The sequence below is a fragment of the Pleurodeles waltl genome, chromosome 10, assembly GCF_031143425.1.
Source record: "Pleurodeles waltl isolate 20211129_DDA chromosome 10, aPleWal1.hap1.20221129, whole genome shotgun sequence".
In the NCBI taxonomy this organism is placed as follows: Eukaryota; Metazoa; Chordata; class Amphibia; order Caudata; family Salamandridae; genus Pleurodeles; species Pleurodeles waltl.
This window is the reverse complement of record NC_090449.1, coordinates 329,379,129-329,391,683: the sequence shown is the minus strand read 5'-3', so window position 1 is coordinate 329,391,683 and position 12,555 is coordinate 329,379,129. Positions and strand designations below refer to the sequence as shown.

At 47.9% G+C, this 12,555-nt stretch overlaps 9 non-coding genes across 9 annotated transcripts; all 9 read right to left on the bottom strand.

The window, feature by feature from the left end:
• Positions 1 to 807: 807 nt before the first annotated feature.
• TRNAV-AAC (transfer RNA valine (anticodon AAC)) lies at positions 808 to 880 on the bottom strand. Its single transcript has one exon. It is a non-coding gene; the product is annotated as a tRNA-Val (tRNA).
• A 1,522-nt stretch (positions 881 to 2,402) lies between these two features.
• TRNAV-UAC (transfer RNA valine (anticodon UAC)) lies at positions 2,403 to 2,475 on the bottom strand. Its single transcript has one exon. It is a non-coding gene; the product is annotated as a tRNA-Val (tRNA).
• Positions 2,476 to 2,919: 444 nt separating this feature from the next.
• TRNAP-UGG (transfer RNA proline (anticodon UGG)) lies at positions 2,920 to 2,991 on the bottom strand. The gene has a single exon. It is a non-coding gene; the product is annotated as a tRNA-Pro (tRNA).
• A 1,345-nt stretch (positions 2,992 to 4,336) lies between these two features.
• TRNAV-AAC (transfer RNA valine (anticodon AAC)) lies at positions 4,337 to 4,409 on the bottom strand. Its single transcript has one exon. It is a non-coding gene; the product is annotated as a tRNA-Val (tRNA).
• A 1,521-nt stretch (positions 4,410 to 5,930) lies between these two features.
• Positions 5,931 to 6,003, bottom strand: TRNAV-UAC (transfer RNA valine (anticodon UAC)). Its single transcript has one exon. It is a non-coding gene; the product is annotated as a tRNA-Val (tRNA).
• A 1,574-nt stretch (positions 6,004 to 7,577) lies between these two features.
• Positions 7,578 to 7,650, bottom strand: TRNAV-AAC (transfer RNA valine (anticodon AAC)). The gene has a single exon. It is a non-coding gene; the product is annotated as a tRNA-Val (tRNA).
• A 1,522-nt stretch (positions 7,651 to 9,172) lies between these two features.
• TRNAV-UAC (transfer RNA valine (anticodon UAC)) lies at positions 9,173 to 9,245 on the bottom strand. Its single transcript has one exon. It is a non-coding gene; the product is annotated as a tRNA-Val (tRNA).
• Positions 9,246 to 9,689: 444 nt separating this feature from the next.
• Positions 9,690 to 9,761, bottom strand: TRNAP-UGG (transfer RNA proline (anticodon UGG)). Its single transcript has one exon. It is a non-coding gene; the product is annotated as a tRNA-Pro (tRNA).
• A 1,345-nt stretch (positions 9,762 to 11,106) lies between these two features.
• On the bottom strand, positions 11,107 to 11,179 carry TRNAV-AAC (transfer RNA valine (anticodon AAC)). Its single transcript has one exon. It is a non-coding gene; the product is annotated as a tRNA-Val (tRNA).
• Between the last annotated feature and the right edge of the window lie 1,376 nt (positions 11,180 to 12,555).

Below are 12,555 nucleotides of genomic sequence, written 5' to 3'. Positions count from 1 at the left end.
CAGCTGCCTCTCTGTCTTCTTCATGTTAATTTCAAGTCACAAGGAGGGACCATTGCCTTTCTGCTCCGCCCACCTAATCAGGAAACCCAGGTTGAGCTTGTCTGCCTGTTGTTGTTGCAGGGGCAGTGCCTTCTCTGCCCAAAAGTGGCAGGAGAGCCTCACTTCAAACGATGGAATCAACTGCTTAAGTAGAAACCAGCATGATAGTTACAGTGATAAGGTGCAGCTCTAACAGAAGGCGTGACTGAGATGCCCCTTCCAGAAATACATGGAATGCTGATTGAGGGCCCAGCCGGAGGGTTGGTGGATTTCTTTTCATATGCTACAGCAGCTTGCAAAGATAGTGTTGTGGGGAGCTGGCTGTGCAAGCAGAGGAAGATATAAGAGCAGAAAATAGACCTATCAGAAGTGGGATTTGAACCCACAACTACATGAGCAAACCAGGATGCTTAGCTTAACTGAAGATCAAGCTCTCTTGAGGCTGCTGCCTTAGACCACTCGGCCATCCTGACAGCTGAGTCTGTGTTTAGGTCTGACTCCTCAGTCTGCACTTGTCGATGCTGCCGCTTGCAATGTTCCTATCAAGGTGACAGGTTTAAAGGCCCCACAATATAACATGGCCAAGAAAAAAAAAAGTAAAAAACAGAATAAGAAACCAGGCACATGCACGACTACGCAAAGATGCAGATAACTTTTTACCGGTCTGCAATAGTAATACAAGTTTTACAAAGGTCACAAGTTTTTAAAGGCCATTCCTGAGTGAGACTAAGCTTTTAGGGAGCAAACACAAAAGCAGACACTGCCCATTGTTTCTGCCCGGTCTCGAACCAGGGACCTTTCGCGTGTTAGGCGAACGTGATAACCACTACACTACAGAAACAAGCATGAGGGCTTGACTGAAGGAGCAAAATTCCCCTCATATGTTTGCCCGATTGCCTCTATACTTGATCAGCAGTTGCTCGCAAAGCGAGGAGTAAGTGTGAAAATTGCAGCGTTGTCAGCCAGCAAGCGTACACTCAGATGTACTGAAAAGTTACAGCTGCGGGTAGAGACAAATATCTGATGCCTAAATGCCTGAAACCAGAGCCTGTGAAAGCATCACACAGAGCACACTGAAAGCAAGCAGGAAGGAAGCCAAGGCATGGTGATCCTTTTTTTCTCCTGAGGCTAAAAATATTTTGCACAACAATGCTTTGAGTGGAATGAGGAATCTTCAAGCTTTGTGTATTTTGAGTAAAATTTGTGTGTTTTCTGCCAAAAAGGGTGTGTTGGGGATTTGGACCCGGACACCAACGAGCGAGGGCACAGAAGCACCACTGCTCAGACCCATGCTCCTAGGGTTGAGGGTAGAGAGTGGGCGAATACATCGCAAGGCAAGAAAATGCACATGGTTCTCTCTTCTGCAATATGACTAGAGTCATTTCCATGGTCGTCATCGAACATGACATAAAAAGCCTCTATCCTTTAGACCTTTTGGCCCATAATTACAAGAGGATGACTGAGTGAGACGCTCTGCCAAATTTGGCAGCCTCGCACTCAGTCATTTTCAAAATGCAGGGAAGCGCCGTATTTAGTAGAATACAGCGCACCCCTGTGCTTCCCTCTGCGCCAGCTCTAAATTAGCTGCCGAGCGCCAACGCAGCCATCCTTGCGCCATGGAACAAGGATGGCTGCGTTGAGGGGGAAATTGTTTTTGTTCAGGAAGGCACACCTTCCTGCACAACAGAAATCTTCAGTGGCGATATGTTCGTGCAGTACACATAGAAAGAGCAAAAATGAGGAGAAATGAAAACATTTCTGCTCGTTTCTCCACTATAACGACACCCATTGTATGGCGCTTGGATTTTGGCGCTGCCACAGATTTACAAAAACTCGTAAAACTGGAGCAGCATCAAAATGCTATGGTGTTGCAGTGGCCCACCCAGAGCAACACCCATTGCACGCCCCTTCCAGGGAAAGGGCTGCGTGTGAAGGGGCCGTATTTACAAGGTGGTGTTAAGCCACAAAACGTGGTTGAACGGCGTCTTGTAAATACGGCACAGTACATAGTGCCACCGGGGCGTCACTAAAGATGATGTGCCGGTGGCGATAGGGCCTTGTAAGTCTGGCCCTTTCTTTGCTCAAGGTGTATGTTCTTGGTGAAGGTAGGAAAGCCATTTTCGCTCTCATACCTTCCTTCCTTGGCTGGCTTGACCACAGTAGGCCCAGGCTTCAATGGAAAGGTCAAAAAGGGAGCAACTGACTGCCGTAAGGTGTATCGTCTTCTCTTGGTGAGTTGAGACTGATGCCCTTGGAGCGTAGTACCTCACGATGGTGAGGGATAGACACATCCTCTTTAATTTCAATTTACCTGTCAGGTGAGGTGGTAAATGTAAATAATGTGATAAAGCACAGCAACTTGCTGTTTCTGGCTGGCCTCGAACCAGGGACCTTTCGCGTGTAAGGCGAACGTGATAACCACTACACTACAGAAACAGACATGCTTGCTTACTTGTTTCATGTGGCTATGCATTGGACTGGAACCACTACACTGGAAACAGACACACCTGCTTTCTTTATGTGGCTATGCTTTGGACTGGAATGCAAGGAGTAAGGGACAATATTCATGACGCTCAAAGCTGAGCCTTTCTGACAGGATCTCTTCCTTTGGAAGAAAGGAACTGGGATCACTTTCATTCCAAGAGGTGATTTCAAAACCAGCCCTGCAATTACTTTGGAGAAGCACTGTGCATTTCATGTTCCAACGAGAAGTGCTGCTCCAACACAAAAAAGCAGTTAGAAAGAAATCCCGCACTCCTTCATCATGCCGAACTGCCTCGACACCAGTAGAAAGCATGCAATGCATTCCACCATGGCATCTTACAAGAGTGGAAAGCAGAAATACTCCTGTTTAAAAACAGATCGAAACTATAAAGGCACGGGCTCGTCCGGGATTTGAACCCGGGACCTCTCACACCCAAAGCGAGAATCATACCCCTAGACCAACGAGCCTGCTGCTGCAAAAGCCTTTCAAACATCTTCTGAAGTGTCTTTGAGAAAAAGCAGGGCCACTTGGAGACTCTCCTTCTAAGCGTGCCATAGCAATTGATGTTTTGTGCCAAGTGTTTTTTTTTGCCTCTAGCAAGGCAAGAGGTAGTCAAGAAGCCCTCTGCTAGCAAGCTGAACTGTGGCGCTGATGAGAAAAGCAGACCCTTTCTGGTAGTTGTACGCCTCCGCAGGACCTGGGCCCTTGCACCGTAGACTTCCAGACCAGAAGCACTGAAGGGCCTGCCATCTCTTGCGCCTGAGCCAGAGGAGCACGCCTCTTGTATTCAAGCACACTTGCTCGCTCAGTGCTTGATCAGGCTCGATCAGGCGAGATTTATATGAGTGCCTCACAGGCCTGAAACACTCACCTGGGAGACGCGGGGTGGCTGAATTCCCAGAATGGCCTTCGATAGGAAAATCACCTCCTTTCCTCCCGACTCATTTCAGAATTGGGTGAAAATCGCAAGACAGTGTTCAGGGGTGCATGGGTACTGCCTACTCCCAGCTGCCTCTCTGTCTTCTTCATGTTAATTTCAAGTCACAAGGAGGGACCATTGCCATTCTGCTCCGCCCACCTAACCAGGAAACCCAGGTTGAGCTTGTCTGCCTGTTGTTGTTGCAGGGGCAGTACCTTCTCTGCCCAAAAGAGGCAGGAGAGCCTCACTTCAAACGATGGAATCAACTGCTTAAGTAGAAACCAGCATGGTAGTTACAGTGATAAGGTGCAGCTCTAACAGAAGGCGTGACTGAGATGCCCCTTCCAGAAATACATGGAATGCTGATTGAGGGCCCAGCCGGAGGGTTGGTGGATTTCTTTTCGTATGCTACAGCAGCTTGCAAAGATAGTGTTGTGGGGAGCTGGCTGTGCAAGCAGAGGAAGATTTAAGGGCAGAAAATAGACCTATCAGAAGTGGGATTTGAACCCACAACTACATGAGCAAACCAGGATTCTTAGCTTAACTGAAGATCAAGCTCTCTTGAGGCTGCCGCCTTAGACCACTCGGCCATCCTGACAGCTGAGTCTGTGTTTAGGTCTGACTCCTCAGTCTGCACTTGTCGATGCTGCCGCTTGCAATGTTCCTATCAAGGTGACAGGTTTAAAGGCCCCACAATATAACATGGCCAAGAAAAAAAAAAGTAAAAAACAGAATAAGAAACCAGGCACATGCACGACTACGCAAAGATGCGGATAACTTTTTACCGGCCTGCAATAGTAATACAAGTTTTACACAGGTCACAAGTTTTTAAAGGCCATCCCTGAGTGAGACTAAGCTTTTAGGGAGCAAACACAAAAGCAGACACTGCCCATTGTTTCTGCCCGGTCTCAAACCGGGGACCTTTCGCATGTTAGGCGAACGTGATAACCACTACACTACAGAAACAAGCATGAGGGGTTGACTGAAGGAACAAAATTCCCCTCATATGTTTGCCCGATTGCCTCTATACTTGATCAGCAGTTGCTCGCAAAGCGAGGAGTAAGTGTGAAAATTGCAGCGTTGTCAGCCAGCAAGCGTACACTCAGATGTACTGAAAAGTCACAGCTGCGGGTAGAGACAAATATCTGATGCCTAAATGCCTGAAACCAGAGCCTGTGAAAGCATCACACAGAGCACACTGAAAGCAAGCAGGAAGGAAGCCAAGGCATGGTGATCCTTTTTTTCTCCTGAGGCTAAAAATATTTTGCACAACAATGCTTTGAGTGGAATGAGGAATCTTCAAGCTTTGTGTATTTTGAGTAAAATTTGTGTGTTTTCTGCTAAAAAGGGTGTGTTGGGGATTTAGACCCGGACACCAACGAGCGAGGGCACAGAAGCACCACTGCTCAGACCCTGCTCCTAGGGTTGAGGGCAGAGAGTGGGCGAATACATCGCAAGGCAAGAAAATGCACATGGTTCTCTCTTCTGCAATATGACTAGAGTCATTTCCATGGTCGTCATCGAACATGACATAAAAAGCCTCTATCCTTTAGACCTTTTGGACCATAATTACAAGAGGATGACTGAGTGAGACGCTCTGCCAAATTTGGCAGCCTCGCACTCAGTCATTTTCAAAATGCAGGGAAGCGCCGTATTTAGTAGAATACAGCGCACCCCTGTTCTTCCCTCTGCGCCAGCTCTAAATTAGCTGCCGAGCGCCAACGCAGCCATCCTTGCGCCATGGTACAAGGATGGCTGCGTTGAGGGGGAAATTGTTTTTGTTCAGGAAGGCACACCTTCCTGCACAACAGAAATCTTCAGTGGCGATATGTTCGTGCAGCACACATAGAAAGTGCAAAAATGAGGAGAAATGAAAACATTTCTGCTCGTTTCTCCACTATAACGACACCCATTGTATGGCGCTTGGATTTTGGCGCTGCCACAGATTTTCAAAAACTCGTAAAACTGGAGCAGCATCAAAATGCTATGGTGTTGCAGTGGCCCACCCAGAGCAACACCCATTGCACGCCCCTTCCAGGGAAAGGGCTGCGTGTGAAGGGGCCGTATTTGCAAGGTGGTGTTAAGCCACAAAACGTGGTTGAACGGCGTCTTGTAAATACGGCACAGTACATAGTGCCACCGGGGCGTCACTAAAGATGATGTGCCGGTGGCGATAGGGCCTTGTAAGTCTGGCCCTTTCTTTGCTCAAGGTGTATGTTCTTGGTGAAGGTAGGAAAGCCATTTTCGCTCTCATACCTTCCTTCCTTGGCTGGCTTGACCACAGTAGGCCCAGGCTTCAATGGAAAGGTCAAAAAGGGAGCAACTGACTGCCGTAAGGTGTATCGTCTTCTCTTGGTGAGTTGAGACCGATGCCCTTGGAGCGTAGTACCTCACGATGGTGAGGGATAGACACAGCCTCTTTAATTTCAATTTACCTGTCAGGGGAGGTGGTAAATGCAAATAATGTGATAAAGCACAGCAACTTGCTGTTTCTGGCTGGCCTCGAACCAGGGACCTTTCGCGTGTAAGGCGAACGTGATAACCACTACACTACAGAAACAGACATGCTTGCTTACTTGCTTCATGTGGCTATGCATTGGACTGGAACCACTACACTGGAAACAGACACACCTGCTTTCTTTATGTGGCTATGCTTTGGACTGGAATGCAAGGACTAAGGGACAATATTCATGACGCTCAAAGCTGAGCCTTTCTGACAGGATCTCTTCCTTTGGAAGAAAGGAACTGGGATCACTTTCATTCCAAGAGGTGATTTCAAAACCAGCCCTGCAATTACTTTGGAGAAGCACTGTGCATTTCATGTTCCAACGAGAAGTGCTGCTCCAACACTAAAAAGCAGTTAGAAAGAAATCCCGCACTCCTTCATCATGCCGAACTGCCTCGACACCAGTAGAAAGCATGCAATGCATTCCACCATGGCATCTTACAAGAGTGGAAAGCAGAAATACTCCTGTTTAAAAACAGATCGAACCTATGAAGGCACGGGCTCGTCCGGGATTTGGTCCCTTGCACCGTAGACTTCCAGACCAGAAGCACTGAAGGGCCTGCCATCTCTTGCGCCTGAGCCAGAGGAGCACGCCTCTTGTATTCAAGCACACTTGCTCGCTCAGTGCTTGATCAGGCTCGATCAGGCGAGATTTATATGAGTGCCTCACAGGCCTGAAACACTCACCTGGGAGACGCGGGGTGGCTGCATTCCCAGAATGGCCTTCGATAGGAAAATCACCTCCTTTCCTCCCGACTCATTTCAGAATTGGGTGAAAATCGCAAGACAGTGTTCAGGGGTGCATGGGTACTGCCTACTCCCAGCTGCCTCTCTGTCTTCTTCATGTTAATTTCAAGTCACAAGGAGGGACCATTGCCTTTCTGCTCCGCCCACCTAATCAGGAAACCCAGGTTGAGCTTGTCTGCCTGTTGTTGTTGCAGGGGCAGTGCCTTCTCTGCCCAAAAGTGGCAGGAGAGCCTCACTTCAAACGATGGAATCAACTGCTTAAGTAGAAACCAGCATGATAGTTACAGTGATAAGGTGCAGCTCTAACAGAAGGCGTGACTGAGATGCCCCTTCCAGAAATACATGGAATGCTGATTGAGGGCCCAGCCGGAGGGTTGGTGGATTTCTTTTCATATGCTACAGCAGCTTGCAAAGATAGTGTTGTGGGGAGCTGGCTGTGCAAGCAGAGGAAGATATAAGAGCAGAAAATAGACCTATCAGAAGTGGGATTTGAACCCACAACTACATGAGCAAACCAGGATGCTTAGCTTAACTGAAGATCAAGCTCTCTTGAGGCTGCTGCCTTAGACCACTCGGCCATCCTGACAGCTGAGTCTGTGTTTAGGTCTGACTCCTCAGTCTGCACTTGTCGATGCTGCCGCTTGCAATGTTCCTATCAAGGTGACAGGTTTAAAGGCCCCACAATATAACATGGCCAAGAAAAAAAAAAGTAAAAAACAGAATAAGAAACCAGGCACATGCACGACTACGCAAAGATGCAGATAACTTTTTACCGGTCTGCAATAGTAATACAAGTTTTACACAGGTCACAAGTTTTTAAAGGCCATTCCTGAGTGAGACTAAGCTTTTAGGGAGCAAACACAAAAGCAGACACTGCCCATTGTTTCTGCCCGGTCTCGAACCAGGGACCTTTCGCGTGTTAGGCAAACGTGATAACCACTACACTACAGAAACAAGCATGAGGGCTTGACTGAAGGAGCAAAATTCCCCTCATATGTTTGCCCGATTGCCTCTATACTTGATCAGCAGTTGCTCGCAAAGCGAGGAGTAAGTGTGAAAATTGCAGCGTTGTCAGCCAGCAAGCGTACACTCAGATGTACTGAAAAGTTACAGCTGCGGGTAGAGACAAATATCTGATGCCTAAATGCCTGAAACCAGAGCCTGTGAAAGCATCACACAGAGCACACTGAAAGCAAGCAGGATGGAAGCCAAGGCATGGTGATCCTTTTTTTCTCCTGAGGCTAAAAATATTTTGCACAACAATGCTTTGAGTGGAATGAGGAATCTTCAAGCTTTGTGTATTTTGAGTAAAATTTGTGTGTTTTCTGCCAAAAAGGGTGTGTTGGGGATTTGGACCCGGACACCAACGAGCGAGGGCACAGAAGCACCACTGCTCAGACCCATGCTCCTAGGGTTGAGGGTAGAGAGTGGGCGAATACATCGCAAGGCAAGAAAATGCACATGGTTCTCTCTTCTGCAATATGACTAGAGTCATTTCCATGGTCGTCATCGAACATGACATAAAAAGCCTCTATCCTTTAGACCTTTTGGCCCATAATTACAAGAGGATGACTGAGTGAGACGCTCTGCCAAATTTGGCAGCCTCGCACTCAGTCATTTTCAAAATGCAGGGAAGCGCCGTATTTAGTAGAATACAGCGCACCCCTGTGCTTCCCTCTGCGCCAGCTCTAAATTAGCTGCCGAGCGCCAACGCAGCCATCCTTGCGCCATGGAACAAGGATGGCTGCGTTGAGGGGGAAATTGTTTTTGTTCAGGAAGGCACACCTTCCTGCACAACAGAAATCTTCAGTGGCGATATGTTCGTGCAGTACACATAGAAAGAGCAAAAATGAGGAGAAATGAAAACATTTCTGCTCGTTTCTCCACTATAACGACACCCATTGTATGGCGCTTGGATTTTGGCGCTGCCACAGATTTACAAAAACTCGTAAAACTGGAGCAGCATCAAAATGCTATGGTGTTGCAGTGGCCCACCCAGAGCAACACCCATTGCACGCCCCTTCCAGGGAAAGGGCTGCGTGTGAAGGGGCCGTATTTACAAGGTGGTGTTAAGCCACAAAACGTGGTTGAACGGCGTCTTGTAAATACGGCACAGTACATAGTGCCACCGGGGCGTCACTAAAGATGATGTGCCGGTGGCGATAGGGCCTTGTAAGTCTGGCCCTTTCTTTGCTCAAGGTGTATGTTCTTGGTGAAGGTAGGAAAGCCATTTTCGCTCTCATACCTTCCTTCCTTGGCTGGCTTGACCACAGTAGGCCCAGGCTTCAATGGAAAGGTCAAAAAGGGAGCAACTGACTGCCGTAAGGTGTATCGTCTTCTCTTGGTGAGTTGAGACTGATGCCCTTGGAGCGTAGTACCTCACGATGGTGAGGGATAGACACATCCTCTTTAATTTCAATTTACCTGTCAGGTGAGGTGGTAAATGCAAATAATGTGATAAAGCACAGCAACTTGCTGTTTCTGGCTGGCCTCGAACCAGGGACCTTTCGCGTGTAAGGCGAACGTGATAACCACTACACTACAGAAACAGACATGCTTGCTTACTTGTTTCATGTGGCTATGCATTGGACTGGAACCACTACACTGGAAACAGACACACCTGCTTTCTTTATGTGGCTATGCTTTGGACTGGAATGCAAGGAGTAAGGGACAATATTCATGACGCTCAAAGCTGAGCCTTTCTGACAGGATCTCTTCCTTTGGAAGAAAGGAACTGGGATCACTTTCATTCCAAGAGGTGATTTCAAAACCAGCCCTGCAATTACTTTGGAGAAGCACTGTGCATTTCATGTTCCAACGAGAAGTGCTGCTCCAACACAAAAAAGCAGTTAGAAAGAAATCCCGCACTCCTTCATCATGCCGAACTGCCTCGACACCAGTAGAAAGCATGCAATGCATTCCACCATGGCATCTTACAAGAGTGGAAAGCAGAAATACTCCTGTTTAAAAACAGATCGAAACTATAAAGGCACGGGCTCGTCCGGGATTTGAACCCGGGACCTCTCACACCCAAAGCGAGAATCATACCCCTAGACCAACGAGCCTGCTGCTGCAAAAGCCTTTCAAACATCTTCTGAAGTGTCTTTGAGAAAAAGCAGGGCCACTTGGAGACTCTCCTTCTAAGCGTGCCATAGCAATTGATGTTTTGTGCCAAGTGTTTTTTTTTGCCTCTAGCAAGGCAAGAGGTAGTCAAGAAGCCCTCTGCTAGCAAGCTGAACTGTGGCGCTGATGAGAAAAGCAGACCCTTTCTGGTAGTTGTACGCCTCCGCAGGACCTGGGCCCTTGCACCGTAGACTTCCAGACCAGAAGCACTGAAGGGCCTGCCATCTCTTGCGCCTGAGCCAGAGGAGCACGCCTCTTGTATTCAAGCACACTTGCTCACTCAGTGCTTGATCAGGCTCGATCAGGCGAGATTTATATGAGTGCCTCACAGGCCTGAAACACTCACCTGGGAGACGCGGGGTGGCTGAATTCCCAGAATGGCCTTCGATAGGAAAATCACCTCCTTTCCTCCCGACTCATTTCAGAATTGGGTGAAAATCGCAAGACAGTGTTCAGGGGTGCATGGGTACTGCCTACTCCCAGCTGCCTCTCTGTCTTCTTCATGTTAATTTCAAGTCACAAGGAGGGACCATTGCCATTCTGCTCCGCCCACCTAACCAGGAAACCCAGGTTGAGCTTGTCTGCCTGTTGTTGTTGCAGGGGCAGTACCTTCTCTGCCCAAAAGAGGCAGGAGAGCCTCACTTCAAACGATGGAATCAACTGCTTAAGTAGAAACCAGCATGGTAGTTACAGTGATAAGGTGCAGCTCTAACAGAAGGCGTGACTGAGATGCCCCTTCCAGAAATACATGGAATGCTGATTGAGGGCCCAGCCGGAGGGTTGGTGGATTTCTTTTCGTATGCTACAGCAGCTTGCAAAGATAGTGTTGTGGGGAGCTGGCTGTGCAAGCAGAGGAAGATTTAAGGGCAGAAAATAGACCTATCAGAAGTGGGATTTGAACCCACAACTACATGAGCAAACCAGGATTCTTAGCTTAACTGAAGATCAAGCTTTCTTGAGGCTGCCGCCTTAGACCACTCGGCCATCCTGACAGCTGAGTCTGTGTTTAGGTCTGACTCCTCAGTCTGCACTTGTCGATGCTGCCGCTTGCAATGTTCCTATCAAGGTGACAGGTTTAAAGGCCCCACAATATAACATGGCCAAGAAAAAAAAAAGTAAAAAACAGAATAAGAAACCAGGCACATGCACGACTACGCAAAGATGCGGATAACTTTTTACCGGCCTGCAATAGTAATACAAGTTTTACACAGGTCACAAGTTTTTAAAGGCCATCCCTGAGTGAGACTAAGCTTTTAGGGAGCAAACACAAAAGCAGACACTGCCCATTGTTTCTGCCCGGTCTCAAACCGGGGACCTTTCGCATGTTAGGCGAACGTGATAACCACTACACTACAGAAACAAGCATGAGGGCTTGACTGAAGGAACAAAATTCCCCTCATATGTTTGCCCGATTGCCTCTATACTTGATCAGCAGTTGTTCGCAAAGCGAGGAGTAAGTGTGAAAATTGCAGCGTTGTCAGCCAGCAAGCGTACACTCAGATGTACTGAAAAGTCACAGCTGCGGGTAGAGACAAATATCTGATGCCTAAATGCCTGAAACCAGAGCCTGTGAAAGCATCACACAGAGCACACTGAAAGCAAGCAGGAAGGAAGCCAAGGCATGGTGATCCTTTTTTTCTCCTGAGGCTAAAAATATTTTGCACAACAATGCTTTGAGTGGAATGAGGAATCTTCAAGCTTTGTGTATTTTGAGTAAAATTTGTGTGTTTTCTGCTAAAAAGGGTGTGTTGGGGATTTGGACCCGGACACCAACGAGCGAGGGCACAGAAGCACCACTGCTCAGACCCTGCTCCTAGGGTTGAGGGTAGAGAGTGGGCGAATACATCGCAAGGCAAGAAAATGCACATGGTTCTCTCTTCTGCAATATGACTAGAGTCATTTCCATGGTCGTCATCGAACATGACATAAAAAGCCTCTATCCTTTAGACCTTTTGGACCATAATTACAAGAGGATGACTGAGTGAGACGCTCTGCCAAATTTGGCAGCCTCGCACTCAGTCATTTTCAAAATGCAGGGAAGCGCCGTATTTAGTAGAATACAGCGCACCCCTGTGCTTCCCTCTGCGCCAGCTCTAAATTAGCTGCCGAGTGCCAACGCAGCCATCCTTGCGCCATGGAACAAGGATGGCTGCGTTGAGGGGGAAATTGTTTTTGTTCAGGAAGGCACACCTTCCTGCACAACAGAAATCTTCAGTGGCGATATGTTCGTGCAGTACACATAGAAAGAGCAAAAATGAGGAGAAATGAAAACATTTCTGCTCGTTTCTCCACTATAACGACACCCATTGTATGGCGCTTGGATTTTGGCGCTGCCACAGATTTACAAAAACTCGTAAAACTGGAGCAGCATCAAAATGCTATGGTGTTGCAGTGGCCCACCCAGAGCAACACCCATTGCACGCCCCTTCCAGGGAAAGGGCTGCGTGTGAAGGGGCCGTATTTACAAGGTGGTGTTAAGCCACAAAACGTGGTTGAACGGCGTCTTGTAAATACGGCACAGTACATAGTGCCACCGGGGCGTCACTAAAGATGATGTGCCGGTGGCGATAGGGCCTTTTAAGTCTGGCCCTTTCTTTGCTCAAGGTGTATGTTCTTGGTGAAGGTAGGAAAGCCATTTTCGCTCTCATACCTTCCTTCCTTGGCTGGCTTGACCACAGTAGGCCCAGGCTTCAATGGAAAGGTCAAAAAGGGAGCAACTGACAGCCGTAAGGTGTA